This window comes from Pseudophryne corroboree, chromosome 12 (genome assembly GCF_028390025.1).
Source record: "Pseudophryne corroboree isolate aPseCor3 chromosome 12, aPseCor3.hap2, whole genome shotgun sequence".
Taxonomy (NCBI): domain Eukaryota; kingdom Metazoa; phylum Chordata; class Amphibia; order Anura; family Myobatrachidae; genus Pseudophryne; species Pseudophryne corroboree.
In genome coordinates, this window is record NC_086455.1 from 100680716 (window position 1) to 100700615 (window position 19900).

The 19900-nt window shown below is 47.6% G+C and overlaps 1 protein-coding gene across 4 annotated transcripts in view; it reads left to right on the top strand.

The window, feature by feature from the left end:
• LOC134980836 (zinc finger protein 41-like) overlaps positions 1–19900 on the top strand; it is a 437261-nt gene that overhangs the window by 3815 nt on the left and 413546 nt on the right. For all 4 annotated transcript variants that reach the window (XM_063947822.1, XM_063947820.1, XM_063947823.1 and 1 more), the window contains exon 2: positions 18911–18965. The gene's annotated coding sequence lies outside the window, so the exon portion shown is untranslated. The remainder of the gene's footprint in view (positions 1–18910; positions 18966–19900) is intronic.

The window sequence follows — 19900 nt, forward strand, 5'->3', positions numbered from 1 at the left end:
CAAGGAAAGGGGTATTATTCCACGCTGTTTGTGGTACCGAAGCCGGACGGCTCGGTGAGACCAATTTTAAATCTGAAATCCTTGAACACTTACATAAAAAGGTTCAAATTCAAGATGGAGTCACTCAGAGCAGTGATATCGAACCTGGAAGAAGGGGACTATATGGTGTCTCTGGACATCAAAGATGCTTATCTCCACGTCCCAATATACCCTTCTCACCAAGGGTACCTCAGGTTTGTAGTACAAAACTGTCATTATCAGTTTCAGACGCTGCCGTTTGGATTGTCCACGGCACCTCGGGTCTTTACCAAGGTAATGGCCGAAATGATGATTCTTCTACGAAGAAAAGGCATTTTAATTATCCCTTACTTGGACGATCTCCTGATAAGGGCAAGATCCAGGGAACAGTTAGAAGTCGGAGTAGCACTATCTCAGGTAGTGTTACGTCAGCACGGGTGGATTCTAAATATTCCAAAATCGCAGCTGATTCCAACGACACGTCTACTGTTCCTAGGAATGATTCTGGACACAGTCCAGAAGAAGGTGTTTCTCCCGGAGGAGAAGGCCAGGGAGTTATCCGAGCTAGTCAGGAACCTCCTAAAACCAGGCCAGGTCTCAGTGCATCAGTGCACGAGGGTCCTGGGAAAAATGGTGGCTTCTTACGAAGCGATTCCATTCGGAAGATTCCATGCAAGAACGTTTCAGTGGGATCTACTGGACAAATGGTCCGGATCGCATCTGCAGATGCATCAGCGGATAACCCTGTCGCCAAGGACAAGGGTGTCTCTCCTGTGGTGGCTGCAGAGTGCTCATCTACTAGAGGGCCGCAGATTTGGCATTCAGGATTGGATCCTGGTAACCACGGATGCCAGCCTGAGAGGCTGGGGAGCAGTCACACAGGGAAGGAATTTCCAGGGCTTGTGGTCAAGCATGGAAACATCTCTTCATATAAACATTCTGGAACTAAGGGCCATTTACAATGCCCTAAGTCAAGCAAAACCTCTGCTTCAGGGTCAGGCGGTGTTGATCCAATCGGACAACATCACGTCAGTCGCCCACGTAAACAGACAGGGCGGCACGAGAAGCAGGAGGGCAATGGCAGAAGCTGCAAGGATTCTTCGCTGGGCGGAAAATCATGTGATAGCACTGTCAGCAGTGTTCATTCCGGGAGTGGACAACTGGGAAGCAGACTTCCTCAGCAGACACGACCTTCACCCGGGAGAGTGGGGACTTCACCCAGAAGTCTTCCACCTGATTGTAAACCGTTGGGAAAAACCAAAGGTGGACATGATGGCGTCACGTCTAAACAAAAAACTGGACAGATATTGCGCCAGGTCAAGGGACCCTCAGGCAATAGCAGTGGACGCTCTGGTAACGCCGTGGGTGTACCAGTCAGTGTATGTGTTCCCTCCTCTGCCTCTCATACCAAAAGTACTGAGAATCATAAGAAGGAGAGGAGTAAGAACTATACTCGTGGTTCCGGATTGGCCAAGAAGGACTTGGTACCCGGAACTTCAAGAGATGCTCACGGACGAACCGTGGCCTCTACCTCTAAGAAAGGACCTGCTACTGCAGGGACCTTGTCTGTTCCAAGACTTACCGCGGCTGCGTTTGACGGCATGGCGGTTGAACGCCGGATCCTGAGGGAAAAAGGCATTCCAGAAGAAGTCATCCCTACTCTGGTCAAAGCCAGGAAGGACGTAACCGCAAAACATTATCACCGCATTTGGCGTAAATATGTTGCGTAGTGTGAGGCCAAGAAGGCCCCTACAGAGGAATTTCAACTGGGTCGTTTCCTTCATTTCCTGCAAACAGGACTGTCTATGGGCCTAAAATTAGGGTCCATTAAGGTTCAAATTTCGGCCCTGTCGATTTTCTTCCAAAAAGAACTGGCTTCAGTACCTGAAGTTCAGACATTTGTAAAAGGGGTGCTGCACATACAGCCTCCTTTTGTGCCTCCAGTGGCACCTTGGGATCTCAATGTGGTGTTGAGTTTTCTAAAGTCACATTGGTTTGAACCACTTTCCACTGTGGACTTAAAATATCTCACATGGAAGGTGTCGATGCTGTTAGCCTTGGCTTCAGCCAGGCGTGTGTCAGAATTGGCGGCTTTATCATATAAAAGCCCTTACTTAATTTTTCATTCTGACAGGGCGGAATTGAGGACTCGTCCTCAATTTCTACCTAAGGTGGTTTCTGCATTTCACATGAACCAACCTATTGTGGTACCTGCGGCTACCAGGGACTTAGAGGACTCTAAGTTGCTTGACGTTGTCAGGGCCTTGAAAATATATGTTTGCAGGACGGCTGGAGTCAGAAAATCTGACTCGCTGTTTATCCTGTATGCACCCAACAAGCTGGGTGCTCCTGCTTCTAAGCAGACGATTGCTCGTTGGATTTGTAGTACAATTCAGCTTGCACATTCTGTGGCAGGATTGCCACAGCCAAAATCAGTAAAAGCCCATTCCACAAGGAAAGTGGGCTCATCTTGGGCGGCTGCCCGAGGGGTCTCGGCTTTACAACTTTGCCGAGCAGCTACTTGGTCAGGGGCAAACACGTTTGCTAAATTCTACAAATTTGATACCCTGGCTGAGGAGGACCTAGAGTTCTCTCATTCGGTGCTGCAGAGTCATCCGCACTCTCCCGCCCGTTTGGGAGCTTTGGTATAATCCCCATGGTCCTTACGGAGTCCCAGCATCCACTAGGACGTCAGAGAAAATAAGATTTTACTTACCGATAAATCTATTTCTCGTAGTCCGTAGTGGATGCTGGGCGCCCATCCCTAGTGCGGATTGTCTGCAATACTTGTATATAGTTATTGTTACAAAAATTCGGGTTATTATTGTTGTGAGCCATCTTTTCAGAGGCTCCTTTGCGTTTATCATACTGTTAACTGGGTTCAGATCACAAGTTGTACGGTGTGATTGGTGTGGCTGGTATGAGTCTTACCCGGGATTCAATATCCTTCCATATTATGTACGCTCGTCCGGGCACAGTATCCTAACTGAGGCTTGGAGGAGGGTCATAGGGGGAGGAGCCAGTGCACACCACCTGATCCTTAAGCTTTTATTTTGTGCCCTGTCTCCTGCGGAGCCGCTATTCCCCATGGTCCTTACGGAGTCCCAGCATCCACTACGGACTACGAGAAATAGATTTATCGGTAAGTAAAATCTTATTTTTTCCTTTGCCATGGCCTTTTGGCTAGGGAAGGGATAATTTTTTATACCCCCCCTTCCCCCCCCCCCCCCGCCTGCTGGCTGGGGCTTATTTATTTAATTTATGAACGCATTTTGCACTTTTGCACTACACAGCACTTTTTTATGTTTCTCTGACGTCCTAGTGGATGCTGGGAACTCCGTAAGGACCATGGGGAATAGACGGGCTCCGCAGGAGACTGGGCACTCTAAAGAAAAGATTAGGTACTATCTGGTGTGCACTGGCTCCTCCCTCTATGCCCCTCCTCCAGACCTCAGTTAGAATCTGTGCCCGGCCAGAGCTGGGTGCTCCTAGTGGGCTCTCCTGAGCTTACTAGTAAAGAAAGTATTTATTAGGTTTTTTATTTTCCGTGAGCTTCTGCTGGCAACAGACTCACTGCTACGTGGGACTAAGGGGAGAGAAGCAAACCTACCTGCTTGCAGCTAGCTTGTGCTTCTTAGGCTACTGGACACCATTAGCTCCAGAGGGTTCGAACACAGGCACCTGTCCTCGATCGTCCGTTCCCGGAGCCGCGCCGCCGTCCCCCTTGCAGAGCCAGAAGAACAGAAGCTAGAAGACGACGAAATCGGCGGCTGAAGACTCCTGTCTTCATTAAGGTAGCGCACAGCACCGCAGCTGTGCGCCATTGCTCCCAGCACACTTACACACTCCGGTCACTGTAGGGTGCAGGGCGCTGGGGGGGGGGGGGGGCGCCCTGGGCTGTAATTGAAGTACCTTTGGCATAAAAATACATATATACAGTCTAGCACTGTATATATGTAAAAAACCCCGCCATTATTTTACACTGAAAGCGGGACAGAAGCCTGCCACTGAGGGGGCGGGGCCTTCTTCCTCAGCACACCAGCGCCACTTTTTCTTCACAGCTCCGCTGGAAGCAGCTCCCCAGGCTCTCCCCTGCAGTATCCAGGTACAAGACGGGTTAAAAAGAGAGGGGGGGCACACAAATTTAGGCGCAAAGAATACAAAAAAAGCAGCTATTGGGTATATCGCTTATTAGCAGTGAAAATCCCTGTGTTATATAGCGCTGTGGTGTGTGCTGGCATACTCTTTCTGTCTCCCCAAAGGACTTTGTGGGGTCCTGTTCTCAGTCTCAGCATTCCCTGTGTGTGTGCGGTGTGTCGGTACGGCTGTGTCGACATGTTTGATGAGGAAGGTTACGTGGAGGCGGAGCAAGGGCAGATAAGTTTGGTATCGCCCCCGTCGGGGCCGACACCTGATTGGATGGCAATGTGGAAGGTCTTAAATGACAATGTAAACTCCTTACATAAAAGGTTTGATGACGCTGCAGCCTTGGGACAGCCGGGGTCTCAGCCCGCGCCTGCCCAGGCGACTCAGAAACCATCAGGGGCTCATTAACGCCCTCTATCTCAGATGGTTGACACAGATGTCGACACGGAGTCCGACTCCAGTGTTGACGATGATGAGGCACATTTACAGGTGCATCCTTTCTTGCCAGAGGCAGGGGTAGAGGTAAGAAGCTGCACCATGCAGCCAGTTCCCAGGAACAAAAGTCCTCCCCTGCTTCCACTAAGTCCACCGCATGACGTTGGGGCTCCACAGGCGGAGCCAGGTGCGGTGGGGGCGCGTCTCCGAAACTTCAGCAGCCAGTGGGTTCGCTCACAGGTGGATCTCTGGGCTATACAAATTGTATCTCAGGGATACAAGCTGGAGTTCGAAGCGACTCCCCCCCGCCGTTACCTCAAATCAACCTTGCCAGCTTCCCCCATGGAAAGGGAGGTAGTGCTGGCGGCAATTAACAAGCTGTACCTCCAGCAAGTGATTGTCAGGGTCCCCCTCCTTCAACAGGGAAGGGGTTACTATTCCACAATGTTTGTGGTACCGAAACCGGACGGTTCGGTGAGACCCATTCTGAATTTAAAGTCCTTGAACACTTATATAAAGAAATTCAAGTTCAAAATGGAATTGCTCAGAGCGGTTATTGCAAGCCTGGAAGAGGGGGATTTTATGGTGTCGCTGGACATCAAAGATGCTTACTTGCATGTCCCCATTTACCCACCTCACCAGGAGTACCTCAGATTTGTGGTACAGTACTGTCATTACCAGTTCCAGACGTTGCCGTTTGGCCTGTCCACGGCACCGAGAATATTTACCAAGGTAATGGCCGAAATGATGATACTCCTTCGGCAGAAGGGAGTTATAATTATCCCGTACTTGGACGATCTCCTCATAAAGGCGAGGTCCAGGGAGCAGTTGTTGATCAGCGCAGCACTCTCTCAGGAAGTGTTGCAACAGCACGGCTGGATTCTTAATGTTCCAAAGTCGCAGCTGATTCCTACGACGCGTCTGCTTTTCCTGGGCATGATTCTGGACACAGAACAGAAGAAGGTGTTTCTCCCGGAGGAGAAGGCCCAGGAGTTAGCATCTCTGGTCAGGGACCTCCTGAAACCAAAACAGGTATCGGTGCATCACTGCACGCGAGTCCTGGGAAAGATGGTGGCTTCATACGAAGCCATTCCCTTCGGCAGGTTCCATGCGAGGATCTTTCAGTGGGATCTGTTGGACAAGTGGTCCGGATCGCATCTTCAGATGCATCGGCTGATCACCCTGTCCCCAAGGGCCAGGGTGTCTCTTCTGTGGTGGCTGCAGAGTGCTCACTTTCTCGAGGGCCGCAGGTTCGGCATACATGACTGGGTCCTGGTGACCACGGATGCAAGCCTCCGAGGATGGGGGGCAGTCACTCAGGGAAGAAACTTCCAAGGGCTGTGGTCAAGTCTGGAGACTTCTCTACACATAAATATACTGGAATTAAGGGCCATTTACAACGCCCTGAGTCAAGCAGAGCCCCTGCTTCGAAACCGGCCAGTGCTGATTCAGTCAGACAACATCACGGCGGTCGCCCATGTAAACCGCCACGGCGGCACAAGAAGCAGGATGGCAATGGCGGAAGCCACAAGGATTCTTCGATGGGCGGAGAATCACGTGCAAGCACTGTCAGCAGTGTTCATTCCGGGAGTGGACAACTGGGAAGCAGACTTCCTCAGCAGACATGACCTCCACCCGGGAGAGTGGGGACTTCATCAAGAAGTCTTCCAACTGATTGCAAACCGATGGGAACTGCCACAGGTGGACATGATGGCGTCCCGCCTCAACAAAAAGCTAAAAAGATATTGCGCCAGGTCAAGGGACCCTCAGGCGATAGCTGTGGACGCCCTAGTGACACCGTGGGTGTACCAGTCGGTATATGTGTTTCCTCCTCTTCCTCTCATACCAAAAGTACTGAGAATAGTAAGAAAGAGAGGAATAAGAACAATACTCATTGTTCCGGACTGGCCAAGAAGGACTTGGTACCCGGAACTGCAAGAAATGCGCACAGAGGACCCACGGCCTCTGCCTCTCAGACAGGAACTGCTGCAACAAGGGCCCTGTCTGTTCCAAGACTTACCGCGGCTGCGTTTGACGGCATGGCGGTTGAACGCCGGATCCTAGCGGAAAAAGGCATGCCGGATGAAGTTATTCCTACGCTGATAAAGGCTAGGAAAGACGTGACCGCAAAGCATTATCTCCGTATATGGCGAAAATATGTTGCTTGGTGTGAGGCCAGGAAGGCCCCTACAGAGGAAATCCAACTGGGTCGTTTCCTGCACTTCCTACAGTCAGGGGGTGACTATGGGCCTAAAATTGGGGTCCATAAAGGTCCAGATTTCGGCCCTATCCATTTTCTTTCAAAAAGAACTGGCTTCACTGCCTGAGGTTCAGACATTTGTTAAGGGAGTGCTGCATATTCAGCCCCCTTTTGTGCCACCAGTGGCACCCTGGGATCTTAACGTTGTGTTGGATTTCCTGAAATCCCACTGTTTTGAGCCACTTAAGACCGTGGAACTGAAGTATCTCACGTGGAAAGTGGTCATGCTGTTGGCCTTAGCATCGGCTAGGCGTGTGTCGGAATTGGCGGCTTTGTCATGTAAAAGCCCATATCTGATCTTCCATATGGACAGGGCAGAATTGAGGACTCGTCCCCAATTTCTCCCAAAGGTGGTGTCCTCGTTTCATTTGAACCAACCTATTGTGGTGCCTGCGGCTACTCGGGACTTGGAGGATTCCAAGTTGCTGGACGTAGTCAGGGCTTTGAAAATATATGTTTCCAGAACGGCTGGAGTCAGGAAGACTGACTCGCTGTTTATCTTGCATGCCCCCAACAAGCTGGGTGCTCCTGCTTCAAAGCAAACTATTGCTCGCTGGATCTGTAGCACGATTCAGCAGGCTCATTCTGCGGCTGGATTGCCGCATCCAAAATCAGTAAAAGCCCATTCCACAAGGAAGGTGGGCTCTTCTTGGGCGGCTGCCCGAGGGGTCTCGGCTTTACAGCTTTGCCGAGCGGTTACTTGGTCGGGTTCAAACACATTTGCAAAGTTCTACAAGTTTGATACCCTGGCTTAGGAGGACCTTGTGTTTGCTCATTCGGTGCTGCAGAGTCATCCGCACTCTCCCGCCCGTTTGGGAGCTTTGGTATAATCCCCATGGTCCTTACGGAGTTCCCAGCATCCACTAGGACGTCAGAGAAAATAAGAATTTACTCACCGGTAATTCTATTTCTCGTAGTCCGTAGTGTATGCTGGGTGCCCGTCCCAAGTGCGGACTTTCTGCAATACGTGTATATAGTTATTGCTTAACTAAGGGTTATTGTTATGAGCCATCCGTTGAGTGAGGCTCAGTTGTTGTTCATACTGTTAACTGGGTAAGGTATCACAAGTTGTAAGGTGTGATTGGTGTGGCTGGTATGAGTCTTACCCTGGATTCAAAATTTCCTTTCCTTGTAATGTCAGCTCTTCCGGGCAGTTTCCCTAACTGAGGTCTGGAGGAGGGGCATAGAGGGAGGAGCCAGTGCACACCAGATAGTACCTAATCTTTTCTTTAGAGTGCCCAGTCTCCTGCGGAGCCCGTCTATTCCCCATGGTACTCACGGAGTTCCCAGCATCCACTACGGACTACGAGAAATAGAATTACCGGTGAGTAAATTCTTATTTTTTGTAAGTCACGTCACAGTTTTTTGTTGTGGTTTAGGTGAGACCCTTATGGGCCACCCTCTCCCCTAGTTGCCGAGGCCCTCTCCTTTTGGGGAGGGCCAGAGGCTGTATCGATCCCCAGGGGGAAGCTTCGGCCAACCTTGGGGATACTCGAGGGCTCCTCTGCGCTTCGGCAAGGGGGGGACCCACAGTCCCTTTTTCCCTTCAGTAGGCCTTTTGGCTCTGAGGGGTAGGGGAGTAACGGGGCCCTTCTCCTTTTGGAGTGGGTCCAAGAACCTGTTCCCCAGCAGGTTTGGCACAGACACTGGGTGATGTAGCCATGCACCTCAGGTTTCAAGAAAAAAAAAGCAGCACTTCTATTTCTGGGAGACATGCTGTGTTGCTGCTCCATCACCTGCCCATTGCTGCGCTGTATACTCCCGCGGCCTGGTTCCTGGGTACTTACAGCGGAGACGCACCGATATTTTGGCACACCGCCGCTGCTCATCTCCAGGATCGCGTGGCTGCAGGACTTGGGGAGGAGGTAAGAGGGTCCCCCAGGGTACAAATCGCGATTGGCCCGTGGAAGACGGCCCGCCTGGCTGGCGTGGACACTGTACTGCTCAGGGACCCCACTATATCCACCAGTGCAGTAAATGGAGCACAGGCATTTCTTTTAGGCTCCTTAAGTTACCGGTAGTGAAGTCCAGCATTGTGGGGATAGAGCGCTGCCTGTAGACCCTTCCCCCAGCTCCGGGCGCTATCTACTGCAGATGTTCCCGCCCTGGAGCTGCTTTCACTTTCCCCTCACTCCCTGCTGAGACCTGGTGTCATTTTAGCTGAAGGGCTGCTCTCTATGGATTTGCTGGGTGCTGTCTCCTCTATATAGCCGCCTGTTCCAGCGCCGTGCTTATACAGGACACTTTCATATTCTACCTGTCCTATAACTGTGTTAGTTAAGAAATGTGTGTTACTGGGATCGGTATGAAATACCTACAATCAAAATCCCGACGTTCAACATCCCAACAGCAATTGACTGGCGGTCAAAATCCCGACATGGAGAAAATACCGACATTTAAAATACCGGCAAGGTCAAAATACCGACATGTAAAACGTCGATATGGCAAATGCCGACGCAAGTTTTTCATTGTTTTTGGTGTGTATGGACACCATGTAAGTGTATCACGTCCCCTCGCATGGCTCGCTGCGCTCACCATGCATCGAGCATATTATATCCCCCCTCCAGGTCCACTGGGATGGTAAAGTATGAACAAGTCGGTTTCAGTAAAAAAATCAGGAAAAACTTATGTCAACTTTTTGATCTGTCAACATTATAAATGTTGGTATTTTGACCTTGTCGGGATTTTGACCGCCGGTCAATTGCTGTCGGGATTTTGATTGTCTGTAAATTGACTACATCCCGTGTTACTGACAGAATAGGTGGTACAATTATTCTGTGATATACATCCAGTACTGCTGTGCATTGTTATACAGGTTGAGTATCCCATATCCAAATATTCCGAAATACGGAATATTCCGAAATACGGACTTTTTTGAGTGAGAGCGATATAGTGAAACCTTTGTTTTTTGATGGCTCAATGTACACAAACTTTGTTTAATACACAAAGTTATTAAAAATATTGTATTAAATGACCTTCAGGCTGTGTGTATAAGGTGTATATGAAACATAAATGAATTGTGTGAATGTAGACACACTTTGTTTAATGCACAAAATTATAAAAAATATTGGCTAAAATTACCTTCAGGCTGTGTGTATAAGGTGTATATGTAACATAAATGCATTCTGTGCTTAGACTTCGGTCCCATCACCTATGATATCTCATTATGGGATGCAATTATTCAAAAATACGGAAAAATCCGATATCCAAAATACCTCTGGTCCCAAGCATTTTGGATAAGGGATACTCAACCTGTATCTCTCTGCATATACTTATCTGCTATTGTATGTAAATTGCCTGTCCAGTGCAGTATTATTGTTGTGTACATTATTGCTGCATTGTGTTTGTGACTAAGTGTGCCATATAGCTACTGTGTGTGCTCTCCTTTTTCAAGTGTATCACACCCTTGCTATCACTTTATTCTGAACCCTGTGAGGATAAGTGCGTCTGGGTCCACGTTTATTTGTCTATAAATATACATATATAGTGCTACACAGTCTATACATCTCAGTGTGTTTTTTTTCTGTGTATTTGTCACCCCATACCGATTCAGGGGCAGATTTATTAAGTCTGGTGAAGTGATAAAGTGGAAGCTGATAACGCACCAGCCAATCAGCTCCTAACTTCCATGTTACAGGCTGGATTTTAAAAAGGTCAGTTAGGAGATTGGCTGGTGCGTTATTACCTTCCACTTTATCACTTCACCATGCTTAATAAATCTGCCCCTCATTTCTCTGTTTGTGTCCTGCTTTTATTAGCACATAATCCAGGGGATTACGGTATTACTATTGTTTGGCTATATTGTACTGTGTGCCCCACGGCTACATTCCTCATAATTCTGCCACACAGGGCGGAAATTCCGGTGGACGCTCCTGCATCAGGCAGTGCTGCTCCCACAGATTTACCTGGAGGGGAATCTGCTACTGGGAATGTGGGTACTTGGTCCCTTACATCTCCCCACTCCACCTGTGTCCCCCGTGGCCAACCAAGAGCCGCCGTGGTCCGCCTTTTCTTGTATGTTTAATACTTTGGTAACACGTCTTACTTCCTGTGCCATTGCAGCCACAAATTGTCCCTGCAGCTACTCCGCCTTGGGCAGACACACTATCTAACCAGATACAGGTTTTGAATAAATCCTTGTTTAAACAGAAGTCTACACCTCAGCCCTCGGGGGGGCTAAGGGGCCCTCTAAGCGTGTGATTTCCTCCTCTCAATCCACTCATGTTTCAGATACTACTTCTGATGAAGATGGGGCCTATACTAATCCGACTGATTCTGACTCAGCGGCCTCTGATGGGTAGCATGTACCTCAGATTGATGTCCCTGAATTAGTGGAAGCTATCAAAATGGTTCTCCAGATTGATGAAGAAGGAAGCTGATCCCACTACTGCATCAAAAAAGCCTGATAAATTCAAGCGTCAGAAGGTGGCAAATGTAGTTTTTCCTCACTCTGACCTTTTAATTGACATACGTCAAGAGGCTTGGGTCTCCCCAGGAAAGAAGTTTGCCCTATCCAAGAAGATGTCTCGTTTTCCTATCCCTGCGGAGTTAACTAACAAGTAGGAAACTCCACCGCCGGTTGACTCGCAAGGATCGTGGTTTCCTCTTCTCTGCTTGTCACCACTGTCGCCTCCCTGAAGGATCTGACAGATAAGCGTGTGGAGGGATGCCTGAAGTGTATTTATTCCCTAACTGGGGCAATTCACAGGCCCACTATTGCGGCCCTCTAGGCTGCAAAGGCTATTGATGCGTGGGTCCAGGTACTGGAGGAAGAGCTACATCAGGATATTTCTGACATTGCCAAACAGTGTCTGTCTCATATTACCACCGCCTCCCATTATATTGAGGAGGCGTCCTCTGAGGCAGGTATTCTGGCGTCCACTACGTCTATTTTGGCTCGCCAGATTCGGTGGTTGCGGTCCTGGAAGGTGGACCTAGATTCCAAGAAGACTCTGGAGGTACTCCCTTTTAAGGGAGACATCCTTTTTGGAGAAGATCTTAATAAGATTGTGACTCACTTAGCCTCTGCTAAGACTGCGTGCCTTCCTAATACTACTCCTTCTGCTCCAAAAGCTAAAAGTACTACTTTTCGGACCTCAGGTAAATCAAAGGGTCGGGTAATCGAGCAAGCCTCGTACTTCCAAGATCTGTAAGCGCAAATCTATACAATCTTATACTGCCCATCAGCCTGCTTCCAAACAGGACAAGCCTGCAGCATGACGGGGCGGGTCTCCCCCTGGGGGACCCCAGGGAGGGAGGCTGACTCCTGCAGTTCACCCAGGTCTGGTTAAGGACCACTTCAGACGTGTGGGTGCAGGAAGTTGTCTCTCATGGGTACGCGGTCTCTTTCAAGAGACGTCCCCCTCGCCAGTTCTGCGCAACGGTCATCCCATCGTAACCTTTGAAGGCGGAAGCTCTACCCTTGGGTGCCGGTGCCTATCTCCCAAACGGGGAGGGGCTACTACTCGACCCTGTTTCTAGTACCGAAACCCAATGGGTCTTTCCGGCCCATTCTCAACCTCAAGTCACTGAACAAGTTTGTGAGCGTTTCCAAGTTCCGTATGGAAACACTGCACTCCGTTGTACTGGCCATGGAACCTGGGGACTACATGGTATACCTGGATATACAGAATGCTTACCTTCTTATTTTTCAAATCGACCTTACCAGCTTCTCTTCCGGACAGGAAGGTGGTACGCGACTCAATACAAAAGTTGCGTCAAAATCAGGTCATTATCAAGGTTCCCCTGTCACAACAGGGAGAAGGATTTTATTCGAGCCTATTCGTGGTAAAAAAGAAATCCTCAGCAACTTTTCCTGCATCAAAGGAATTGAATGCCTTGTTTGATGAAACTTGGGCTAATCCTGACAAAAAGTTTCAGATCCCTAAAAGATTAATTACATCCTTTCCTTTTCCTCTGGAAGATAGAAAGAAATGGGAAAACCTGCCGATTGTGGACGCATCAGTGTCTAGGTTGTCACGTAAGATAGTCTTACCTGTTTCTGGGACAGCATCCTTAAGGGACACAGCTGACTGCATGATTGAGACCACTCTCAAAACTTTATACACTGCTGCTGGGGTGGCCCAGAGACCCACTATTGCTTGTGGGTGAATAACTAAGGCCATTTCTAAGTGGTCAGGTAACCTAATTGACAGATTAGATTCCTTAGCCAGGGGGAGATAATTTAAGACTTTATGGTGGAGGCCATAAAGAAAATTTGGTTTGCTCAACACATGCACCACTGCCATGGCAGTGTCAGCACGCAGGGGCTTGTGGCTACGCCAGTGGACTGTGGATTCAGATTCCATAAAAGGCGTGGAAAGCCTACCATTCACAGGTGAGGCCCTGGATAAGTGGATATCCAAGGCTACGGCGGGTAAGTCTACATACCTTCCTTCCGCAGCATCCCCAGCTAGGAAAACCAACTCTGCTCCAACTCTGCAATCCTTTCGGACAGCAAAATTTAAAGGCAAACCCAAAGGTTCTACAGCCTTCAAAGGCAATAAAAGTAAACCCTGAAAACCAGCAGCTGCAAGTTCTCAGGGACAGACCTCCGAATCTGCTTCCTCAAAGCTTTCAACATGACGGTGGACTGCACTGCCTGGAAGACAGGCAGGTGGGAGCCCGGTTACGTTGTTTCAGTCACAGTTGGGCAACATCTTGCCAGGATCCCTGGGTAAAAGACCTTATCACCCAGGGATACAGTCTGGGGTTTCAAGAACTCACAGATTCTTCAAATCAGGCTTACCAGCTTCTCCGGAAGCAAGTATGACCTTACAGACAGCCATTCAAAAACTGGTACAGACTCAGGTCATTGTCCCAGTTCTACCTCAACTACAAAACAGGGGTTATTACTCCAACCTGTTTGTGGTACCGAAACCGAGCGGTTCGGTAAGGCCCATTTTAAACATCAAATCACTGAACCCGTACTTGCTAGTGTTCAAGTTCAAGATGGAGTGTCTGAGAGTGGTCTCAGGTCTGGAGGAAGGGGAATTTCTGGTGTCTCTGGACATAAAGGATGCGTACATTCATATTCCAATTTGGCCGCCTCATCAGGCTTATCTAAGGTTTGTAGAAAGAGAAAAGAAGACTCTATCTTGGGGGCACTCTTTGAAATATAAATAGGGCCAGATATACCCTTAGGTATCATTAAAATATAACCTTTAATTGTATCTTTAAAATTAATAGGAATTTGAAAAGGAAAAATATATAAACACACACACAGGTTTATTCATATACACCTTGGGATCACTTGTCTATCACAAGGAGTTCAAAGAACATTGATTGCTCACTATGGAGCTTATTGGTTCAGAGAACACTGATTGCTCACCGAGGAGCTTGTTTTAATTATTTTTATTCAGATTTTTTTATAACCAATTATGATCTCTCACTGTTTAAACAACCATATCATGAATAGGTATTGATTTACCGAACGTCAGCTCCTATATTCTCAAACGCATGTATAATTATAAAAATTCAAAATTTGCCCAAATGGTATATACACAGTGTTGAGAGAAGCAGAATGCCCATCATATTTATATGGTATCTTATGCGCTCATTAGTAGCCCGACATAAATAGTTGGTATAGAGAGAAAAAAAAGTTTTTGATGCCAGATAGTGCAGTGAAGTGAGCAAGCCTACGGGTGAAAACGCGTTTTGGCACGGCTGGAATCAGCATGGCAATGTCGCCTTGTGAAAGTTAGAATCACTGGTCCTACAACCAACATACGCTGCTCCGTCCAGAAGTCCTGCTGCCTTTAGAACGGTAATCTTCCTATTTTCAGCTAGCTCTCATCCACGGATTGTGGTGCAGCGTCCTTGCTCTGTCCTATGATATCAAGGCGCTGCAACCGCTCTAACGTGGAAAGCAGCACAGCTACTAATCTTTAATCTTTTTTCCGGCCAGTAATACCCGAAGCGCTGCTGTTTTCATATTTGCCGTCCGCTGCACCGGTCCTAGTGACCAGAGTACATGACGAAAAGAGATCTCAGCGGCTGGACTGGGTTTGCGGTCATAAAAACTTTTCATTCTAGCTGGGTTTGCTGCTACTTTTTAGCCCAACACATATTGTTCAGTGACCTATGGTCAAATGTTAGAGAAAATAATGAATTATGTTAAGTGAGCCTAACAATATTAGTATACCGATAAAGTATACCTGAAAATGAATTTGGGAAAGTACTTTGCTAATAGCCTGTGTGGAGAACGGCTTTTTTGATAAATGCATTTCTATGTGAGAATGTGCACGGCACTGGTTTAACATTGAACCACTCCCTATCATCTCCCTGCAATTACCTGAAAATTAAACAGGCAGGAATTGTACTCAATTTCGGTTAACACTCATCCCTGGATTGCGGTGCAGTGTCCTGCAATGTCCTAGGATATCGAGACATTCCATCCGCTCTAACAGGGAAAGCAGTACGGCCACTTATCCTCTTTCTGGTCAGAAATTTCAAGGTCGCTGCCCTCTCATCCACCGGCCGCTGAGCTAACAAAAACCTTGAGCTCATGACGGTGAGACAGTAGAAGCAATGTACCATGGCATACTGATCATCTTTTTTACTCTTTCCTTTTTTCTCTCTATACCAACTATTTATGTCGGGCTACTAATGAGCGCATAAGATACCATATAAATATGATGGGCATTCTGCTTCTCTCAACACTGTGTATATACCATTTGGGCAAATTTTGAATTTTTATAATTATACATGTGTTTGAGAATATAGGAGCTGACGTTCGGTAAATCAATACCTATTCATGATATGGTTGTTTAAACAGTGAGAGATCATAATTGGTTATAAAAAAAAATCTGAATAAAAATAATTAAAACAAGCTCCTCGGTGAGCAATCAGTGTTCTCTGAACCAATAAGCTCCATAGTGAGCAATCAGTGTTCTTTGAACTCCTTGTGATAGACAAGTGATCCCAAGGTGTATATGAATAAACCTGTGTGTGTGTTTATATATTTTTCCTTTTCAAATTCCTATTAATTTTAAAGATACAATTAAAGGTTATATTTTAATGATACCTAAGGGTATATCTGGCCCTATTTATATTTCAAAGAGTGCCCCCAAGATAGAGTCTTCTTTTCTCTTTCTAGAATATTTGGTTTTCTGACTCTGGGGAGCAACACCAACCCTGTATTATGGTGAATCTACCCGAGTAATCATAGGTATTTGGTTTTCTTTAAAGAATTAACCCCCCTCGTGTGTTCATTTTGTGTGTAACTGTGTCATCCAGGCACAAACAAGGGGGTATCTTGTTGCGGATCATCACAAATGTTTCTTATCTAAGGTTTGCACTACAGGACTGTCACTACCAGTTCCAGGCCCTGCCATTTGGCCTCTCCACGGCACTGAGGGTATTCACCAAGGACGACCTGCTGATTAAAGCACCATCCAGAGAGAGGTTGTTGGACAGCATTGTCCTCTCAACCCGACTACTTCAGGATCATGGGTGGATTCTGAACCTACCAAAATCCCACCTGGAACCGACACGGAGGCTTCCGTTCCTGGGGATGATACTGGATAGGGAGAAACAGAAGGTGTTCTTTCCATTGGAAATGGCATTGGTAATCCAGTCGATGGTGCGGGATGTTCTAAAACCAGCCCGGATATCGGTGAATCTATGCATTTGTCTTCTGGTGAAGATGGTCGCCTCTTACGAGGCTCTGCAATATGGAAGATTTCATGCGAAGCCCTTCCAGCTGGATCTGTTGGACAAATGGTCCGGATTGCATCTTCACATGCACCAGAGGATACGTCTGTTGCCAAAAGCCAGGATTTCTCTTCTGTGGTGGCTTCAGACTTCTCACCTGACCGAGGGTCGAAGGTTCGGGATTCAAAATTGGATTCTGCTAACCACAGACGCAAGCCTCAGAGGTTAGGGAGCAGTCACCCAGGGGGACCAGTTCTAAGGAAAATGGTCAAGTCAGGAAACCATTCTTCCGATCAAAGTTCTAGAGCTAAGGGCCATATACAACGCCCTTCTACAGGCATCACATCTTCAAGATCATGCCATTCAAGTTCAGTCAGGCAATGTGACGGCAGTAACGTACATAAACCAACAGGGCGGAACGAAGAGCAGAGCGGAAATGTCAGAGGTAACGAATTCTCCTCTGGGCAGAAAGACACATAGTGGCGCTGTCTGCAATCTTCATTCCGGACAACTGGGAAGCGGACCTCCTCAGCAGACACTACCTTCACCCAGGAGAGTAGGGCCTTCACCCGCAGGTGTTCGAGTCCTTAACACGTCGGTGGCGAATTCCACAGGTAGACATGATGGCCTCTCGTCTCAACAAGAAGCTAAAGCGGGATTGTTCCAGTTCTAGGTACCCACAAGCAGTGGCGGTGGACGCTCTGGTGACTCCATGGGTCTACCAGATGGTTTACATGTTTCCACCTCTTCAATTGATCCCAAGAATTCTCAAAAGAATAAAAAGGGAAAAGGTTCAAGCAATTCTCATTGCTCCTGATTGGCCAAGAAGGGCCTGGTACGCGGATCTACTGGAGATGCTCCTAGAGCACCTGTAGCCTCTGCCTCTTCGAGAGGATCTTCTGCAACAGGGGCCATTTGTCTATCAAGACTTACAATGGCTACATTTGACGGCATGGAAGTTGAGCGTCAAATTCTAGCCTGGAAAGGCTACGTGGAAGACTGTTACACTGTTGGCCTTAGCTTTGGCAAGGCGTGTGTTTGAACTGGGGGCGTTGTCTCACAAAAACCCCTATTTGATTTTTCATGAAGATAGAGCTGAACTCAGAACTCGTCAGCAATTTCTTCCTAAGGTGGTGTCTGCGTTTCAGATCAGCCAACCTATTGTGGGTCCGGGGCTTATTGACATCTCTGCTACCTCAAAGTCCTTAGATGTTGTGAGGGCTCTCTATGATCCCAAGAAAATTGGGTGTCCTGCCTCAAAGCAGTCTATTGCTCGCTGGATCAGGCTTACTATCCAGCAGGCTTATTCCACGGCAGGATTGCCGGTTCCATATGTACAGGCCCTCTCTAATAGGTCGGTGGGTTCTTCCTGGGCGGCTGCCCGGGGTGTCTCGGCTTTACAGCTCTGCCAAGCAGTTACTTTGTCGGGTTCGAACACGTTTGCTGAGTTCTACAAGTTTGATACTTTGGCCTCTGAGGACCATCAGTTTGGTCAATCAATTCTGCAGGAACCTCAGCACTCTCCCACCCGGTTTGGTAGCTTTGTTACATCCCCATGGTACTAATGTGGACCCCAGTTTCCTCTAGGATGTAAGAGAAAATAGGATTTTAATTACCTACCGGTAAATCCTTTTCTCATAGTCTGTAGAGGATACTGGGCGCCCGCCCACTGTTTTGTGTTTCCTGCACTTACTTCGTTAAGTAATGTTGTTTGTTCAGCTGTTGCTGTTCCTGTTCAAGTTTGGTTAGCATAGCGTTCCTCTTGTTTGTGTGTGCTGGTTCGAGTCTCACCACTGTTCTGTTACATCCTTCCTCAGGATATGTCCGTCTCCTCGGGCACAGTTTCTAGACTGAGTCTGGTAGGAGGGGCATAGAGGGAGGAGCCAGTGCACACTATTCATTTCCTAAAGTGCCCAAGGCTCCTAGTGGACCAGTCTATACCCCATGGCACTAATGTGGACCCCAGTATCCTCTACTGACTACGAGAAAAGGATTTACCGGTAGGTAATTAAAATCCTATTTTTATGGCCTTTGCAGTTATCTTGTTAGTATGCACTTTCCAAAGTACAGTAACATCAAGATGCCTTTTCATAATTACCAATCATATGACCTACTTTCTGGCTACATATCTGATAAAGTAATAGATACTGATTTGGCTGCATGAATAATATAAACCTAGCATTGTACAAATAAAATAATTAATCTCAGGGGCTATCCCTGTTACCCTTACTGTTATAAGTAATTTATAATAAGTGCCTCCACCCAAGGTTTCAATTCACAAAAATGTTAATGTATGAACCAGTGTAGACTTAGGACTACCCTTGTAGTGTTTACTAGACTGTTTTCCTGTACTTCAATATGCAGTTATCAAATAGAATTTTCCTTTTGTTATTACAGGATTATTCACCTCTACCTGACATATTCCATCACCAAGACCTTCTCATCGCTCCAGGTAAGTAATACACAACAGCATAGTTTTATAAGGTAATTATTTGTTATGTATGTTTTTCATTAAATTAGTACAGAAAATATATTGACTGAAAATATATCATCTGTTCAAATATCACACCTGTAGGGTGTTATAATAAATATGTCTTAGATCGTCTGTCCTGTTAGAATAGATATAAATGTTTCTCTTACATCCTAGAGGATGCTGGGGTCCACAGTAGCATGGGGTATAGACGATACCAGGAGCCATTGGCACTTTAAGAGTTTGAGAGGCATAGAGGGGAGAGCTGGCTCTTCCCTCTATGCCTCTCCTACCAGACTCTGTTTAGAAAATGTCCTCGGAGGAGCTGGTCACAGCTAGGGGAGCTCTCCTGAGCTTTTCTAGTAAAAGTTTATTTTAGAGTTAATTTTTTTACAGGAGGCTGTTGGCAACAACCTGCCTGCAACGAGGGACTAAGGGGGGGAGCAGTGTCTGCCCTGCAAGATCTGAGCCACTGTATCTGCTCACTGGACACTGCGCTCCAGAGGGGTCGGATCGTTCTACGCCACAGGGGACCGCTTGCCCCAGAAGCATGCCGCCAACCCCTTACAGTGCTGAAGAGTGGTGAGTGAGACACCGACCACCCTAGCAAGCGGGGGGGCCGGCGTGAAGATGGCGGCAACGGGGCGGGAGCACAGTATTAACTGCGCTCCTATGAAGGTTCAGAGGCACATGGTGCGGCGCTGTGAGGGGCGCCCTGAGCCAGCGCTTACCCCCACACTGGTCATCAAGTCTGTCGGGGTCCGCGGATCTCAGTCAGCAAGTTTTACCTCAGGCCAGTATAATTCTTGAAGAGCGGGAAGACAGCGCTATTAATGGGGCAGAGCTTCTCCTCAGACCGGACCCAGCAGCGTTACAGCGCCATTTTCCTGCCTGCACAGCGCTGGATGGAAGAACAG